Source organism: Gorilla gorilla, chromosome X, assembly GCF_029281585.2.
Source record: "Gorilla gorilla gorilla isolate KB3781 chromosome X, NHGRI_mGorGor1-v2.1_pri, whole genome shotgun sequence".
Lineage (NCBI taxonomy): Eukaryota > Metazoa > Chordata > Mammalia > Primates > Hominidae > Gorilla > Gorilla gorilla.
In genome coordinates this window covers 28,995,324-29,014,233 of record NC_073247.2, presented here as the reverse complement: position 1 = coordinate 29,014,233, position 18,910 = coordinate 28,995,324, and the positions used below count along the sequence as shown (strand labels likewise).

General features: G+C 38.5%; 1 protein-coding gene across 1 annotated transcript in view; it reads right to left on the bottom strand.

Annotated features, from left to right (window-relative positions):
* The window catches only part of CDKL5 (cyclin dependent kinase like 5), a 227,369-nt gene that overhangs the window by 117,555 nt on the left and 90,904 nt on the right, over positions 1–18,910 (bottom strand). The gene's annotated exons all lie outside the window — the stretch shown is intronic.

Here is an 18,910-nt window from a genome sequence, read left to right as displayed (position 1 = left end):
CTAGGTCTACATTGCATGCAATAAAGCTAAAAATGACAGCAGTTTACTATCAAATATTAAGCAAATTAGCATTTCTCATTGTACAGGAACCCTGGTAGTCTAATGTCTTTGTGTCTGCTAAGTCTCACGACTGAGGTTTTTGAGTACCACCTCCACTGGGGCAAAGGTGCGCTTTCTACTGCGCCTTCCTTCTCTTAAACAATCAAGCAGAATCATAATGCTTCCAAGTATGCATCTTGATCTCTAGGTCATCAGGCTGCTGCTGGCATGACTACTGGCTCTGCAGGATGGCTGCTGGCCTACCACGGCTAGTGCCCAGTAGCTAGGTTTTTGCTTTTGTTTAAGAATTCTGTTTATCAGCAGGGAAATCAAAAGACTGGGAGTCAGAGGGGGTACTTCCTGCCTGCTCCATTCAATCTTGCTATGCACTGTAACTAGAAGGGTTTTTGCTCACTTCCTTGTTGTGCCTACAGCAAGAGGAACTGTTTCTTTCTCCAGGAACTAGCTTGTCCCCAGGAGGGGACATGGTGGAGAGAGGAAGAGTTTATATGGAGCCATTGGAGGGACTCTGCAGGCCAGGTGTATCACTCTCCTGATCCTTCACATGATCCTTAAATGCTCTTAAATGAGACACTGAATAACGCAATGATGTTCAAGGCAAGAGACACCAAGGACACCACCAGCATGAAGATGATGAAGGTGCTTTTCTCCGGGGGCGAGAGAGTAAGCAGTCCACTTAATGTGGGGAAAGATCTCGTTTGCAAGTGTAAACCACACTTAGGCTGAATTCATAGACAGACCACGGGATCATCAGGAAGGCCACCTCAAACAGAGGCCTGAAGATGACACCAATGGTACACGTTCGCAGCAAGCTCCCTGGGATTTTCACCCTTCCATGTTTCTCAAGGCCACACTTGAACTTCTTTATTTCAATTCCCTGCAAGTGCATCTCCACACTGACATCATCAATTTGGGCAACTTCGAGTTCTCCCAATTGCCTGTTCAACTTCTCTTCTTTTCACATCACGTAGAACATGTGTGTCAGGTACAAGAGTGGGGGAAGAGACACAAGTATTATCTGCAGAACCCAGAAGCATACATGGGAGATTGGCAAAGACTGGTCATAGCAGACATTTTCACAACCAGGCTGTTGAGTGTTCAATGAAAGGCAAACTGCTCATTATCCCAGGCTGACTCAACTGCAGTACTCAGGAGCAGGATTGGGGAAATGAAATGGACTGAGAGCCACACCTTACCTCCAGCTGGGGACTAAGCTTGAACCTTCTCTAGGAGGTGCCTGAGGCACTCCAGTCACCAACGTTGCCTGTTCGCTGTTAGTTCACTTAAAAAAAGTGAAGTAGGCATGCCAAATGATTGCACTCATTGGGGGACTAAGTAAAATGAAAAAAGTTAAGTTCAAGCAGCCAAAACTGTCTCAAGTTCAAAAGTCTGCTGCTGTTTGGTACCTTCCTCGCTCCTTCTCCCTAATGAAAGAAAATTGCTCACACCAGGCAGAAGTTTATGTGAATTCATTTTCATGCAAGGTGAGTAAGTACTTCTAAACAAGGATGTACATATACCTATAATAGGGCAAGTTACATAGATGGAGGAACAAAATAGACAAATCTAAAGGTCTCTTTCAATTCCAGAATAAAGGAAATCTCGAAAACAATGATTCAACAACAGAAACTGAATTAACAATTCATACTTACACACTGACTAATTCATCTTGAGAAAATTAGGGCCAAAATCTCCCAAATAGATAATGATATTCATTCAACTACTATTTATTTAGAGCCTCCTAGGTGCCAGGTACTGTGCTAGGCACTGGTTCATTGGTGAGTAAAATGAAATTCCTATACGTGTGGAACTCACAATCAACCGGGGGAAACAATAATTAAAAGTGCAGTAGTTTATTAAATGTAAGACAATTGTAAGATAAACCATTATTTTACCTACCATTCAGAAAGGAATCAAGAAATCCAGTGTAAGATACATCACAATTTCAGAAATGTGAGGAAAAATATATATCATAGAATCGAGAAAAAAGGCTCAGTGAGCAAGTGAATATACAACTTCAAATTTAATTAAGTGCCAAGAAGAAAACAAATAGGAGGCCCCAGCAGAGGACAACGCGAAGACACCCAGATCAGACTGGATAGGGTCGGCCAGGCCAAAACAGTGAGAAAATTGCTGCAGATGAAGGAAGCAGCCTGTGCAAAGATTTTTAAGAGTGAAGACCTCACTGTATTCAAGGAACTAAAAGGCAGGCAGTAAGGTTACCAGGTAGTAGGCAAAGGAAGAAACAGCACAGCCTGAGACTGATGCCAGAGCAGGGGCTACCCTCAGGCATCCATTTGGCAGCAGCAGAGAACCAGGGACAGAAAGTGAGATTACACTGTGATGCTGGGGCAAGACTGAGGCCATGGGAGAAATTATTCAAGAGTTCTAGGGGCCAGTGGGAGGGTTGGAGGAAACTGGATCAGACTGAGGAACCTACAGAGCAGCACAAGGATGGGTATTCTGTGCTAACAGATGGCCAGTGAGTTTTGGTGGTGACAAAAAGTAAGGGATGTCAAGAATGATGGGGCTGGTCCTGAGAATCTCTGCAGAGAGGAACAGGCAATCAATCCTGGCACTGTGGTACTGAAGCTTTAGTGAATGAAATGGCATTTTCCAAGGGTATCTGCCAGCCCAGTTAGCATGAAGTAGTAAGATCAGGACAAAAAATGAGCTGCTGCTCCCTCATTATCTGGGAATTGGAGGTCAAGTCCCTGACAACAGGGGTCCCAACTTAAATATGTATTTACTGAACGCAGACCATCTATCTTCAGTTGAATTGTTAGCACATGGAAGCTATTTTGTTAAGACTATATTACTATACATTGTGTCCATTCTTGTGGGTTTCTTCTAGGGTACTGTCATAATACATGAAGAGTTCTTAAAAAAACATTTCGGGAGGAGCAACACCGATACCACCCACTAATCTGCTAAGGGTGGTGGAACCTGGCATGGTGCATAACTCATAAGCATGCCACTCCTGAAGACCTGCTAGTCTTTATCCATTTCCACTCTACGGCCCTTACTTCTTTATAATAAAGGTCTCTAAGCAAAAGCATAGTAAAAGGTTTCTGTCTCTAATTCAGAGCATGCTACACAAATAGATCTTATCGTAAAATGGGCCACAGCTAATTGATTATTACATAGCAAAAATTAATTATTTTCAACCAAATCCTTTCAGTACGGCAAATCATTTTAAAACAAATTTTATTTAGTATATTAAAATTACATTTACAGAGAAAAACAAAAAAATTACATTCTATTTAACATTTTAATTCTTTTAAAAATATATTTAATTCTCAAAGACAAATATTCATTTTAATCAAATGAGAAAAAAGGAAAATATTTATTAAACACATTAATCTGCTAACTAATAAGCGATCTTTAAATATACTGCTAATTTGTTTCTTGGTTTAATGGCTGTTTCTCACAGTACGTTCAGTGAGAAAAATAAAACTTAAAATGAACCCTAAAAAAGAAGCAAGGTTAACGAAATTTATAATGTCTCAAATGACTGAGGTTAGTTACAACTGTTATCCAAGGATAAGAACTAAAGCCTACCAAAATGCAAATTTGTAGCCAGTAATCAAATTATAAGGCTTTAAAGTACACACACACTACTTTCTCGGTTGCTTAAATAACACATTTTAGCCAAATTGTCCTCTATCACACAGATTCTCAAACTAATCCTATTAAGCTAAAGTCACCACGATCTATAGTTTATAATTACTACATTCCTCAAGGTTAATTGAAAATAAACCATTGGCAGCATAAGAGTTCCACATTTATTCTCATTAGTTTTTCAAATTTAAGCCGTGCTTAGTCTCTAGAGATTTCAAAGTGCCTTAGAAAACTGAGTTCTTCTTCAAAAATAAGTGGGGTGAAATAAGTGAAGAAAATAATCCCTAGAACTACTTGAGCATGGTTTACAGAAGGTTAAAAAAAAAAAAAAATGCCGTAGGGGAGAAAAGGAAATCAAAATGTGTAATAATTCTAGTTTCTTTAGGGTAAAGTTAGTAGCCATTTGCAAGAACTACATAAAGTTCTTAAGTTTTCCAAATATTTTGTTCTGAAAAAGTTCTTACTAAGCATATGAAAATACAGAGATTTGAAATTCAAAGGGATGAAAATAACTGGGAATGAGTCATTTCAGCTAAGAAAATGGTTCACAGGAAAGTTAAAAAACCTCTTGCTGAATATTATTTATAAACTGGACAAGATATTTCCAATTCTAAAATGTAAACAGGACTTCCAGTTTCAGCATCAACCCATACAGTGCTTGGATACCATCACTCCTGTCCTTACATTAAGAAAAAACCCTAACAAACTGAAAATCAGCAACTTTTCTTGGATTTACGGAATTGAGGTCAGAGGGTAAACCAATCGCCTGAAATCTAGAGAAACAGGCAAATACAAAGAATCACATCCAAGATCAGCAGTACCTGGAGTAGAAGGCACTGGAATGATACACTAGTAAGAAAACTTAAATGATAATTTTGACAAAGGCTAACTGAGACTAGCTTGTGAATGAGAACTCCTGGGGACTAAATCTTAGGAGGCCCTCTAAGTTCTTGCAGTTTTACCTCCAGGAAATCTCACCAGGTTCTGACTCTGAAGACCCAAGAAAAAACTCCTCCCTTTTTGTGTAAGACACAAGGAAAAGTAATTTGAAATACACCCAGGGGTAAGATCTAATAAAAATCTCCTCTTCTTTTAGGTAGGGAGAGGAAGAAAGTAACCACTTTGAAATAAGGCCAGAATGTTTTTCATAACAAAGGTCAACAGACCAAGAGAAAATTTACCAGAGCCTTGGTGTCCAGGGAGAAAGGAAATCAGCCAAAGACAGTCCCTCTAGCCTTCTTGTTTCATCTAACAGAAGAAAAGGAGGGGAAGGGGTGGCTGGAAACACTTCTGAAGGTTGTAGCCAAAGACTCAGGTCTTACAGAAGAATGAGATTATAGAACACTTTCTTCCCTTCGCCATACTCTTCCCATCATGTCAACAGAGCTCCAGTACATTAACAGAGAATTACAACTGAAAGAGTTGCAAGACACAGACTCACTATTTATAAAGGAGTTCTTAGGAGAACCCAGAGACAACAGACTAGGAAAAATAAAATAACAAAGACACTAGAGGAAACTGAAGCCTCTGGCATCTATACCTACCATCATTAAACATGACCTAGCTTCTAGACAGATTAACATATAACCTTACACTAAAGGCCTATTTATTCAGTTCTTATTGCCTAATATATCATATCCAGCTTTAAAAAAAAATTACAAGGCAGGCCAAAAAGCAAGAAAAAGCATAGTCTAAAGAGACAAAGTAAGCATCAGAACCAGACTCAGATATGGCACAGACTTGGGGATTATCAGATAGGGAATTTAAAATAACTGTGATTAATATGTTAAGGGCTCTAATAGGAAAAGTAGACAGCATGCAAGAACAGATGGGTAATGTAAGCATACATAACTCTAAGGAAGAATTAAAAGAAAATGCTAGAAATCAAAATCACTGTAACAAAAATGAAGAATGCTTTTAATGGACTTGACAGTAAACTGGACATGGCTGAGGAAAAAATCACTAGGCTGTAAGATATGTCAGTAGAAACTTCCAAAACTAAAATGGAAAGAGGAAAAAAGAAATTTTTTTTCTTTTTTTTTTTTTTTTGAGACGGAGCCTCACTCTGTCGCCAAGGCTGGAGTGCAGTGTTGTGATCTTGGCTCACTGCAACCTCTGTCGCCTCCCAGGTTCAAGCAATTCTTCCTGCCTCAGCGTCCTGAGTAGCTGGGATTACAGGCGTGCACCACCATGCCCGGCTAATTTTTTTTTTTGTATTTTTAGTAGAGACAGGGTTTCACCATGTTCGCCAGGATGGTCTCGATCTTTTGACCTTGTGATCCGCCCGCCTCAGCCTCCCAAAGTGCTGGGATTACAGGCGTGAGCCACTGTGCCCGGCAAAAAAAAGAATTTTAAAAAGCAGAACAGAACATCCAAGAATTATGGGAAAATTACAAAAGGTGTAACATACGTAATTGGAATACGAAGAGAAAAGTGAGACAAGGGAGAAGAAATATTTGGAAGAATAATGGCAAAGAATCTTTCAAAATTAAGGGTGCCAAATTGCATATCCAGGAAACTCAGAGAACACCAAGCACAATAAATACCAAAAGATCTACACCTAAGTACATCATATTCAAACTACACAAAACTAAACACAAGGAGAAAATTGTGAAAGAAACCAGAGGAAAAAAAACACCTTACCTATAGAGAACAAGGATAAGAATTACCTCTGATGTCCTGTCAGAAACCATGCAAGAAAGTAGAGTGAAATATTTATAAAATGTTGAAAGAAAAAAAAAACTCTGCCTCAAAGTTACTCAGTGAAATGATCCTTCAAAACTGAAGGAGAGTTTCTCAGATAAACAAATGCTGAGTGAATTTGTCACCAGTAGACCTGCCCTTTAAAAATGCTTTAAAAAGTTCTTCAGAGAGAAAGCAAAATTATATAGGTAAGAAACTGGGATCTACAGAAAGAAAAGAGCATTGGAGAAGGAATAAATAAGATAAAATCTATTTTTCCTATTCTTAATTGATAACTGTTCAAAATAATAATAGTAACTATTATCGACTGAGTATAGCATATGGATAAGCAATATGAATAATAGTAACGTTATAAGGGACTGGAGGGAGGAGTTCAAAAATTCTAGTAAAAGTTACCTACACTCCTCAAGAAGCAGTATAGAGTTATCTGAAAGTGTACTTAGATAAGTTGTAAATGTACACTGCAAACTCTAGGGCAATGACCGAAAAAAAAAAAAGTAAAAACAGTATAATAGACACTAAAACAGGAGAGAAAATGGAATCCTGTAAAATGGTCAGTTAAAACCAGAAGGCAGAAAAAGAGGGGATTAAAAAAAAAAAAGTAAGTACAACAAATAGAAAATCAGTTATAAACATGGTTCATATTAATACAACCATATTAATATCATTTTAACTGTGAATGGCCTCAATACACCAGTTAAAAGAAATTATCAGAGTAGATTTAAAAAAATGAATATAAAGGAACGGGCCAGGCGTGGTGGCTCATGCCTGTAATCCCAGCACTTTGGGAGGCTGAGGTGGGAGGATCACTTGAGGCCCAGGAGTTTGAGACCAGCCTGGTCAACATGGCAAAACCCTGTCTCTACAAAAAATACAAAAAATTAGCCAGGCATGGCAGTGCACACCTGTAGTCCCAGCTACACAGAAGGCTGAGGTAGAAGGATCACTTGAGCCTAGGAGGCGGAGGCTGCAGTGAACCATGATTGTGCCACTGTATTCCAGGCTGGGCAACAGAGCAAGACTCTGTATCTAAAAATAATTAATAAATAAATAGAAAGCAAAGCAAAGCAAGAGAAAGAAAGAAAGGGGGGGGGAGGGAGGAAACGGATAGGATAAAAGTAAAGGGATGGAGAAAGTTATACCACGATAACACTAATCAAAAGGAAGTTGAAGTAGTTATATAAATTTTAGACAAAGCAGATTTCAGAACAAGGAAAATCATTGGGATAAAGAATAGCATTACAAAATGCAAAATTCTCCAAGAAGACATAACAATCCTTAATATGAATGTACCAAACTAGAGAGCATCAAAATACATGAGGAAAATACTGGTATAACTGCAAACAGAAATAGACAAATCCACTACTATAGTTGGATACTTTAACAGCCCCTTTCAGTAACCGATAGATACAGCAGGCAAAAAAAAAAAAAAAAATGAGTATGGGTATCTATGAATTGAACAATACCATCAAGCAATTGGATCTACTTGACATTTATATAATACTTTAGTAACAGCAGAATACACATTCTTCTCAAGCTTACATGGAACAATTACCAAGACAGACCACAACTGGGCCATAACATATACCTTAATAAATTTGTAGCTATCATACTAAGTATGCTATCATACCACAACGGAATTAAAATAGAAATCAGTAACAAAAACATAGCTGGAAAATCTCAAAATGTTTAGAGAATAAACAACAAACTACTAAATAACACATGAGTCAAAGAAGTCTGAAGAGAAATTTTAAAATATTTTGGACTAAATAAAAATACAAGTCAAAACTTGTGCAATACTATGAAAGCAGCACTTAGAGAAAAGCTTATAGCATCAAGTGCGTTATTAGAAAACAGACGTAAAATCAATAATCTACGCTTTACCTTAGGAAAGAAAAGAAAGAAGGGCAACTTAAGCCTAAAACACGGAGAAGAAAAAAAATTTTTAATTACAGTAGAAATCAATGAACTGAAAACAATCAACAGTAAAAACAAAAGCTGCTTCTCTGAAATCAATAAAGCTGATAAACCTCTAGTCAAATTAACCAAGAGAAAAAATTATTCACATCAGATTTGAATGAAGAGTCATCACTACCAAATCACATGGACATTAAAAGGAAAATAACAGATTATTATAAATAAATCTATGCCTAAAAATTTGACAACTTAGATAAAATGGACCAATTCCTTGAAACATACAAATTACCAAAATTTACACAGAAAATAATAATCTGAATAGGCCTGTATATATGAAAATTGATCAATAATTATTAATATTCCAAAAAAGAAAGCTCCATTCTCACATGGTTTCACTGGTGAATTCTAGCAAACATTTAAGAAATTATACTAATTATCTACAATCTCTTCCAGACAACAGGAGCAGAGGGAATACTTCCTAACTCATTCTATGAGGTCAGTATCATCCTAATACCAAAATAAGCTAAATATATTTTTCAAAAGGCAAACTACAGACCAATACCTCTCATGAATACAGATGCAAAAATCCACAACAAATATTAAGGGAATCAAATCCGCCAATATATGAAAAGAACTATACACCAGGTATGAAAGGCTGCTTCAAGGCCAGGCGCGGTGGCTCACGCCTGTAATCCCAGCACTTTGGGAGGCTGAGGCGGGCGGATCACCTGAGGTCGGGAGTTCGAGACCAGCCTGACCAACGTGGAGAAACCCCATCTTTACTAAAAATACAAAATTAGCCAGGCGTGGTGGCAGGTGCCTGTAATCCCAGCTACTCGGGAGGCTGAGGCAGGAGAACCGCCTGAACCCAGGAGGCGGAGGTTGCGGTGAGCCGAGATCGCACCATTGCACTCCAGCCTGGGCAACAAGAGTGAAACTCCATCTCAAAAAAAAAAAAAAAAAAAAAGAAAGAAAGAAAGGCTGCTTCAGCATTCCAAAATCAAGCCATGTAATATACCACCACCACCATGCTAAGTAGAAAAATCACATGGTCTTATCAATGGATACAGAAAAGCGTTTTTTGAAACTCAATCTCCGTCACTGATTTAAGAAAAAAAAAACAAACCTCCCAGCAATCTAGGCATAGAGAGGAACTTCCTCAGATGAAGAACATCTACAAAAAACCTAACATTATTGGTACTTAACAGTAAGAAACTGCACGCCTTCCCCTTAAGATCAGAAGGATGCCCCACCTCGTAAGTAATATTCAACACTGTACTGGAAGTCATAAGAAATACAATAAGATAAGAAAAGGAAAGAAAAGATATACAAATTGGGAAGAAAGAAATAAAACTGTTTTGTTGACAGATGACATGACTGTCTATGTAGAAAATCCCAAAGAATCTACAAAAACAAAAAAAAGAAAAAGAAAAACCTGGAACTACTAAACAATTACAGCAAGGTCACAGGATGCAAAGTTAACAGACAGAAGTCAATTACTTTCCTGTATACCAGCAAAGAACAACTAGAATTTGAAATTGCAAACACAATACAATTTATATTAGCACCCCAAAAATAGTGCTAAGGTATAAACCTAACAAAATATTTGCAAGATCTGTATGTGAAAAAGTATTCATTGCTGTTGAAAATCAAAGACGATCTAAATAAATGGAGAGAGATTTTGTGTTCACAGATTATAAGACTCAATATTGTTGGCCGGGTGCGGTGGCTCATGCCTATAATCCCAGTACTTTGGGAGGCCGAGGCGGGTGGATCATCTGAGGTCAGGAGTTTGAGACCAGCCTGACCAACATGGCGAAACCCCATCTCTACTAAAAATACAAAAATTAGCCAGGCGTGGTGGTGGGAGCCTGCAATCCCAAATACTCGGGAGGCTGAGGCAGGAGAAGCGCTTGAGCCCAGGAGGCGGAGGTTGCAGTGGGCCGAGATCGCACCATTGCACTCCAGCCTGGGCAACAGAGTGAGGCTCCAACTAAAAAAAAAAAAAAAAAAAAGACTCAATATTGTTAAGATGTCAGTTCTTCTCAACTTGATCTGCAGATTCAATGCAATCCCAATCCAAATCCCTAGAAGCTATTCTGTGAATACTGACAAACTAAAGTCAAAGGGTGTACTGAAAGGCCCAAAACAGCCAACCCAATACTGAAGAATGACAAAGTGAAAGGACTGATACTACTACTCCCCTTTAAGATAATACAAAACTACAGCAATCAAGACAATATGGTACTGGTGAAAAATAGACACAGACATCAATGGAACAAAATAAAGCACAAAAACAGACTCAAGAGCCAGCCTGGTCAACATAGCAAGACCCTGTCCCTACAAAAAATTTAAAAATTAGGCTGGGCGCAGTGGCTCACGCCTGTAGTCCCAGCACTTTGGGAGGCTGAAGCGGGTGGATCACCTGGGGTCAGGAATTCAAGACCAGCATGATCAATATGCTGAAACCCCATCTCTACTAAAAATATAAAAATTAGCCAGGCGTGGTGGCATGTACCTGTAGTCCTCGCAACTCAGGAGGCTGAGACTAGGACGTGCTTGAACCCAGGATGTGGAGGTTGCAGTGAGCCAAGATTGCGCCACTGCACTCCAGCCTGGGCGACAGAGCAAGACTCCATCTCAAAAATAATTAATTAGTTAATTTAAAAATTAGCAGGGCATGGTGGCATGAGCCTATAGTCCCAACCACTTGGGAGACTGAGATGGGAGGATTACTTGAGCCCAGGAGTTTGAAGCTGTAGTGAGCCATGACTGCATCACTGTATTGCAGCCTGGATGACAAAGCAAGACCCCATCTCTAAAACAAACAAACAAACAAACAAACAAAAAATAGACTCGACACAAATACAATCAGCAGATCTTTGACAAAGGAGCACAGGCAATCCAACAGGGAAAGCAATCTTTTCAACAAACGGTGCTAGATGTCCAAATGCAAAAGAAAGGATCTAGACACAGACCTTACAAGTTTCACAAAAACTAACTCAAAATGGATCATACACCTAAACGTAAAATGCAAATGTATAAAACTTCCAGAAGATAACCTAGAAAATCTAGGTGACCTTCAGTTTGGCAATGAGGTTTCAGATGTAACACCAAAAGGACTGTCCATGAAAGACAAAATTGCTAAGTAGGATTTCATTAAAATTAAAAACTTCTGCTCTGGTAAACATACCATTGTAAGAATGAAAAGACATGCCACAGACTGGAAGGAAATATGTGCAAAACACATATCTGGAGAGTGTTAGCACTGAAAATGGCAGAACTGGGAAATCTAGGACTCTGTCCCTCCACAAAAACAACTAATGAGCTGGCAAAAAGTATCAGAATCAACTTTTCCACAACTCTGCAGGTATTCAAAAACTCACAACTACCACAGGAAGGCTTGGTGAAAGAGGTAGCTGCTTTGTGATAACACTGTGCATTTTAAACTGCCCACCTACCTTTACCCACATATCATATCCATGGCAGATGAGAAGACTAGAAATAGAGGACAACCTCCTCAACCTGTTAAAGGACATTTTTAAAACCCATAGCTAACATCATGAATACTCAATGGTAATAGACTAAAACCCCTCCTCTCAAGATCAGGAACAAGACAAAGATGCCCACTTTCACCACTTCTATTCAACAAAGCACTGGAAGTTCTAGCCAGAGCAATTTGACAAGTAGAAGAAATAAAAGGTATCCAAATTGTAAATGGATAAGTAAAACTACCCCTATTCACAGATGGTACCTTATACAGAGAAAATTCTAAAGAATCCACACACAAAAATATTAGAACTAATAAACGAATTCAGCAAAGTTGCATAATACAAGATCAAAACACAAAAACCAGTAGGCCCCAAAATATTAAACATGTAATTACCATATGACCCAACAATGCTACTCCTAGGTATATATTCAAAAGAATTGAAAACAAGGACTCAGATACTTGTATGTGAATGTTCATAGCAGCATTATTCATAATAACCAAAGGTATAAAGAACTCAAGTGTCCACAAAGAAACAAATGGATAAACAAAATGTGGTATACATTCTCCCCCCACATACCATATCCATGGCAGATTAGAAGACTATAAATAGAGGGCAAGTTCCTCAACCTGATAAAGAACATTTATAAAACCCACAGGTAACAGCACGAATACTCAATGGTAATAGATGATGTCTAATTACATGTATACAACACATTTTGTTCGTTGTATACATATACAATGAACATGATGTTTTCAAGGTTCAACCATATAATATTGTTATATGTTGTTCCAATATTGTTCAGTCGTATAAAGGAATGAAGTTCTGATATACTCTACATGAATGAACCTTAAAAACATCATGCTAAGTGAAAGAAATCGGACACAAAAGGACAAATACTGTAATATTCCACTTATATAAAATATGTAGAATAGGCAAAAATCACAGAGACAGAAAGTAGGTTGGAAGTTACAACTACTGGGGATAGGGGAATTAGAGAGTTATTGCTTAATTGGCAGAGAGTTCCTGTTTGGGGTAATGAAAACAATGTGCAAATACATAGTAGTGATGGTTACGTAACACCGTGAATACAATTAATGTCAAACTGCGGCCTTAGAAATAGTTAAAACGGCAAATTTTATATTACATATATTTTACCACAATAAAAAAAAAAAAACTGGGGCCGGGTGTGGTGGCTCACGCCTGTAATCCCAGCACTTTGGGAGGCCAAGGCAGGCAGATCACTTGAGGTCTGGAGTTCAAAACCAGCCTGGCCAACATGGTGAAACTCTGTCTGTACTAAAAATACAAAAATTAGCTGGGTGTGGTGGCATGCACCTGTAATCCCAGCTGCATGGGGGACTGAGCCAAGAGAATGGCTTAAACCTGGGAGGCAGAGGTTGCAGTGAGCCGAGATCACACCACTGCACTACAGCCAGCCTGGGTGACAGAGCCTCTGTCTCAAAAAAACAAAAAAAAAAATTCGATAATATTTCCATACACTGGCAACAAACAATCTTAAAAAAATTTCTTAAAAAAGAAATTAACAGCAATTTCATTTAAAATAGCTTAAAAAAACCTTTAAAAAATTTCTTAAAAAAGAAATTAACAGAGCTATTTCATTTAAAATAGCAGCGAGGCGCAGTGGCTTACGCTTGCAATCCTAGCACTTTGGGAGGCCAAGGTGGGTGGATTACATGAGGCCAAGAGTTTGAGACCAGCCTGGCCAACATGGCAAAACCCTGTCTCTACTAAAAATATAAAAATTAGCTGGGCGTGGTGGTGCACATCTGTAATACCAGCTACTCAGGAGGCTGAGGCATGAGAATTGCTTGAACCCAGGAGGCAGAGGTTGCAGTGCGCCAAGATCACAACACTTCACTCCAGCCCGGGCAACACACCAAAAGTCTGTCTCAAAAAAAAAAAAAAAAAAAGCTCCAGCCTGGGCAACAGAGCAAGACTCTGCCTCAAAAACAAAAAAAGCATCCGAATGAATAAAACATCTAAGAATAAATCTAACCAATGAGGTAAAAGACTAGCACACTGAAAACTACAAAACATTGCTAAAAGAAGTTAAACACTTAAATATATGGAAAGGTCCCACGGATTGGAAGAATTTATAGTTAGGATGACAGTACTACCCAAAGCAATCTACAGAGTCACTGCAATCTCTATCAAAATTTCAACAGCTTTTTTTTTCCCAGAAATGAAAAAAAAATTTCAAATTCATACAGAATAGCAAGGAGCCCTTGATAGACAAAATAGTATTGAAAAAGAATAACAAAGTTGGAAGACTCACACTTCTGAATTTCAATATTTACCACAAATTTATAGTAATTGAACCAGTGAAGTGCTGACATAAAGACAGGCACATAGCCCAGAGGAATAAAAGTGAGAGTCCGCAAACAAACTCACATGTCTATGGCCAACTGATTTTCAACAAGGGTGCTAGCACCAGTAAATGGGGAAAGAATGATCTCGTCAACAAATCCAGGTGCTGGGACAACTGAATATCCACAAGCAAAAGAATGAAGTTAGACTTCTATCTCACAACATATACAAAAACAATACAAACATTATGAGAAATTACTTAATGGGTACAATGTACATTATTTGGGTATGGTTACACAAAAACCTCAGACTTCATCCACTACGCAAATAAACCCATGTAACAAAACTGTACTTGTACCCCTTAAATATATAAAAATAAAATTTCATTAAAACAATTTTTAACTGTACAAACAATTCAAAATGGATCAACAACCTAAGAGCTAAAACTATACTACTGTACCATTAAAAAAAAAAACAGCCATAAATCTTCATGACATTGGATTCGGCAACGGTTTTAAAAATATGAGCAATAAAGGAAAAAATAAACTGGACTTCATCAAAATTAAAAACCTTGTACATCATCTAGCACACTATTAAGAAAGTGAAAAGGCAACCTACAAAATTAGAGAAAATATTTGCAAGCCATATATCTGATAAGGAATCTATATTCAGATTATATGAATAACTCTTACAATTCAACCAAAAAGGCAACCCAATTTTAAAATGCTCAATGGATTGGAATAGACATTTCTCCAAAGAAGATATACAAATGACCAAAAGCGCATGAAAAGATGCTCAAAATCACTCATCATTGGGGAAATGGAAATCAAAACCACAATAAGATACCACACTACATCCACTAGGGTGGCTACAATTAAAAAGTAATAAGGTGGCCAGGCGTGGTGGCTCACACCTATAGTCCCAACACTTTGGGAGGCCAAGGTAGGTGGATCGCTGGAGGCCAGGAGTTTGAGACCAGCCTGGCCAACATGGCAAAAACCCATCTCTAATAAAAATACAAAAATTAGTCAGGCATGGTGGCTTGCACAACTGTAATCCCAGTTACTCGGGAGGCTGAGGCACAAGAATCACTTGAACCTGGGAGGCGGAGGTTGCAGGGAGCCACTGCACTCCAGCCTGGGCGACAGAGTGAGACTTTGTCTCAATGAGAAGGAGGAGGAGGAGGAGGAAACAAGAGTTGGTGAGGATGTTGAGAAATTGGAACTCTCATACATTGCTGGTGGGAATGTAAATAGGGCAGCTGCTGTGGAAAACAGTTTAAGCAATTTTTCAAAAAATTAAACATGGCATTTCCACTCTACTTTGGGGTATATACCCCAGAGAATTGAAAATAGAAATTCAAACAACACTTGTACATGAATGTTCATAGCAGTAATAGTCACAATAGACAAAAGGTAGAAACAACTCAAATGTCCATGACTGATGAAAAGATAAACACGATGAGGTATATTCATACAACACGAAACAGTATCATGCAGGCATAAAATGGAATGAAGTACTGTTACATGCTACAACGTGGATAAACTTTGAAAACATAGGTCAAAGAAGCCAAACACAAACGGTCACATGTTGTATGATTTGTATGATTCCATTTATATGAAATATCCAAAATAGGTAAATACAGAAAGCAGATTGGTGGTTGCCAGGGGCAAGGGAAAATGGGGGGTAAATAGTGAGTACAGGGTTTTCTTTTGAGGTGATGAAAATGTTTTGGAACTTCAAAGAGGTGGTGGTTGCACAACATTATGAATGTACTCAATGTCACATACTTGTATACTTTAAAATAGTTAATTTCATGTTATGTGACTTTTACCTCAATTTTTTTAAGAAAGAAGGGGAGCCTAAAATGTGACTAATTCCCGGCTCAACCATCTACTGACTTGTATGGCTTTCAGGAAATTAACCTATTCGAGCACCAGTTTCCTCCACATAAGAGGAGGATAATTCCTTCTAACTTTTATGGTTAATGTGAGGATTGAAAGAGACACGAAAATAAAGCAGCTAGCACAATGCCTGGAAGAGGCACTTGAAACAAAAGTTAACTGTTTCGTCTTAATTTCTTATTTACGTTCCTTTGAATCTCACATATTTTTCTCCAAAGAATTTTACACTCATAAATCTCTTCATATTTATGAGAATGTCCTTCTCTTGAGCTGAAGAATTTTTTCACAATCTCAATGAGGACTGTTTTCTTCTTCGTATTCGTCTTTGGGTGGAAAGGGTACTATGCAGGCCAGTGATGTGACAGAAGGTAAATAGACTGTATGCGTCTCTGTATGCCCAGTACCCAGCAAATTCCACATCTCTGCTGTGACAGTTGACACGTGAAAGAGGTAACCAATACAAAACTTCCTGCCCAGCCATTCAAAGGATTTACTCAAGTCCAGATCAAGGGAAAAGTAATTTTCACTGAAGTCCCCCACCTTATTAACCTTATTCCTCAGGCTCTTAGAGCACCAAGGGCAAAGAGTCAAATAGAAATTAAGACTGTGGTTCACTAAGGCCACTACGCTGTTCCCACAATATTCTCCTAGTTAGGGCTTGCTCAATATCAGAAGTCAGCAAACTCTTTCTATACAAAGCCAGATAATAAATATGTCAGGCTTTGTGGGTCAGTCTCTATCGCAACTACTCAACCGTCATTGTATTGCAAAAGCATGCACAAAAAATACTTAAATGACTGTGGCTGCATTCCAACAAAACTTTATTTATAAAATAGAGCCCACAGGCAGTAGTTTGCCAACTCCGGATCTATACAGCTAGGAGAGGTTCTCCTGCCCATCCTAATATGGTAGAGTCTTAACAGCAATGACTTGGGCTTCCTGGATCAAGTTTCAACTGTGCCATTTGGGGAAGGTTCTACAATCCATCATTACTACACCAAGGATTCTGGGCCCTCTGACACACACAGGTAAAACAGAGGTTCTCACTATACCATTCTCATTCAGTCCATTATCAGCTAATAACGTTACTTCTTAATTCTATTCCCAGCTTTATGGTAGTTCTCATGTGGGGTTCTGGGAAATGCTTTTCCCCTCCCGCTTTATTATTGACATGAATTTTTCCTAAGGCAGGCTTCAATGGAGAAATTTATTGGAAAAAAAAAAGGGAAAGGTTTCACACTATCATGTCAACTACCATCTTATCTCAAATTCACCTCTCCCAAACTATATGTTAAACTTCCTGACAACAGAAAACATGACTTTAAGGCTGGGGCGATGGCTCACGCCTATAATCCCAGCACTCTGGGAGGCCGAGGGTGGATCATGAGGTCAAGAGATCGAGATCATCCTGGCCAACATGGTAAAACACCATCTCTACTAAAAATAAAAAAAATTAGCCAGGCATGGTAGCGGGCACCTGTAGTCCCAGCTACTCGGGAGGCTGAGGCAGGAGAATCACTTGAACCCGGGAGGCAGAGGTTGCAGTGAGCTGAGATTGTGCCACTGCACTCCAGCCTGGCGACAGAGCGAGACTCTGCCTCAAAAAAAAAAAAAAAGAAAAGAAAAGAAAACATGACTTTATATTTGTTAATTTATCCATGTTAAATTCCTTAAAAGTAAAAATTACATCTTATTGTTTTTTTGTAGTCAGGGCCTAGCTAAGTGCCTGATATTTGATAGGCATTCAATAGACTTTCCTTAGATGTCTGGTTGAATTTTACTTTATGATGTCATGCCTAGAACACAGTGTTTTAAGTATAGGAAGTAGCTTTAAAAACAAAAAAAAAAAGTTGATTTTTTTAAAATTAAAATGCTTTAATATATGAAAGACACCTTTAAATTGTAAAATATGAACTACAGCTTCTAATTACACAGTAAATCAGTGTTGGATTACTTTTTATGTAGGAATAGATCACGATGTACTACTCTGTTGTTTTCTGAGACGGAGTCTTGCTCTGTCGCGCAGGCTGGAGTGCAGTGGCCCGATCTCCGCTCACTGCAACCTCCGCCTCCCGGGTTCAAGCAATTCTGCCTCGGCCTCCTGAGTAGCTGGGATTACAGGTGTCCGCCACCATGCCCAGCAAATTTTTTTGTATTTTTAGTAGAGATGGGGTTTCACCATGTTGGCCAGGCTGGTCTTGAACTCTTGGACCTCAGGTGATCCGCCTGCCTTGGCCTCCCAAAGTGCTGGGATCCATGCACTACTTTGAAGAAGTTTCAACAACTGATAAAGAGCTATGCTTAAATTACTCAAGAGTTTCCACTATATAGGTATTTGTTCATCAGTGCCTATATATTGCAGGCCTGTGGGGAAAAATGATTCACACTCATTTTTGTTTCTGAAGTTTTGAAGAAAAGTGGCATTAAGGAGCTAGTATAAATCACTTAAGCACATTTATCAGAGACTAATGAAATTATTCACCTTATAGTACAGAAGAGATGTTCTCTTCTTTGAACTAATTATATTTTTATGATTACCATAAAAGGACTTTAAAGTTAACTATAAGTATTCAATAAATAAGAATGTTAACTTAAATTAGAGAACTGAAGATGAAAGATGTAGTAGAGAGCTGTTGCAGAGTAGCAGGGACTCAGTCCCTGAAGAGGGATGAAAGATAATCCCAAGGACTTGAAAGTGGTACACTGGAAAAGCATTCCAGCCAATTCATCCTCTAGAAGTGAGCGGGGAAATGATGATTTAGGAACTGAATCACTGTAAAAAGGAGGAATGAGGAAAAGTTTTCAGAGTAGAAAGAGGTAATACTAATTGTAACATGACCATTCCCTTACTCTGTTTACTAAAAAACTCACAAACAATAAACT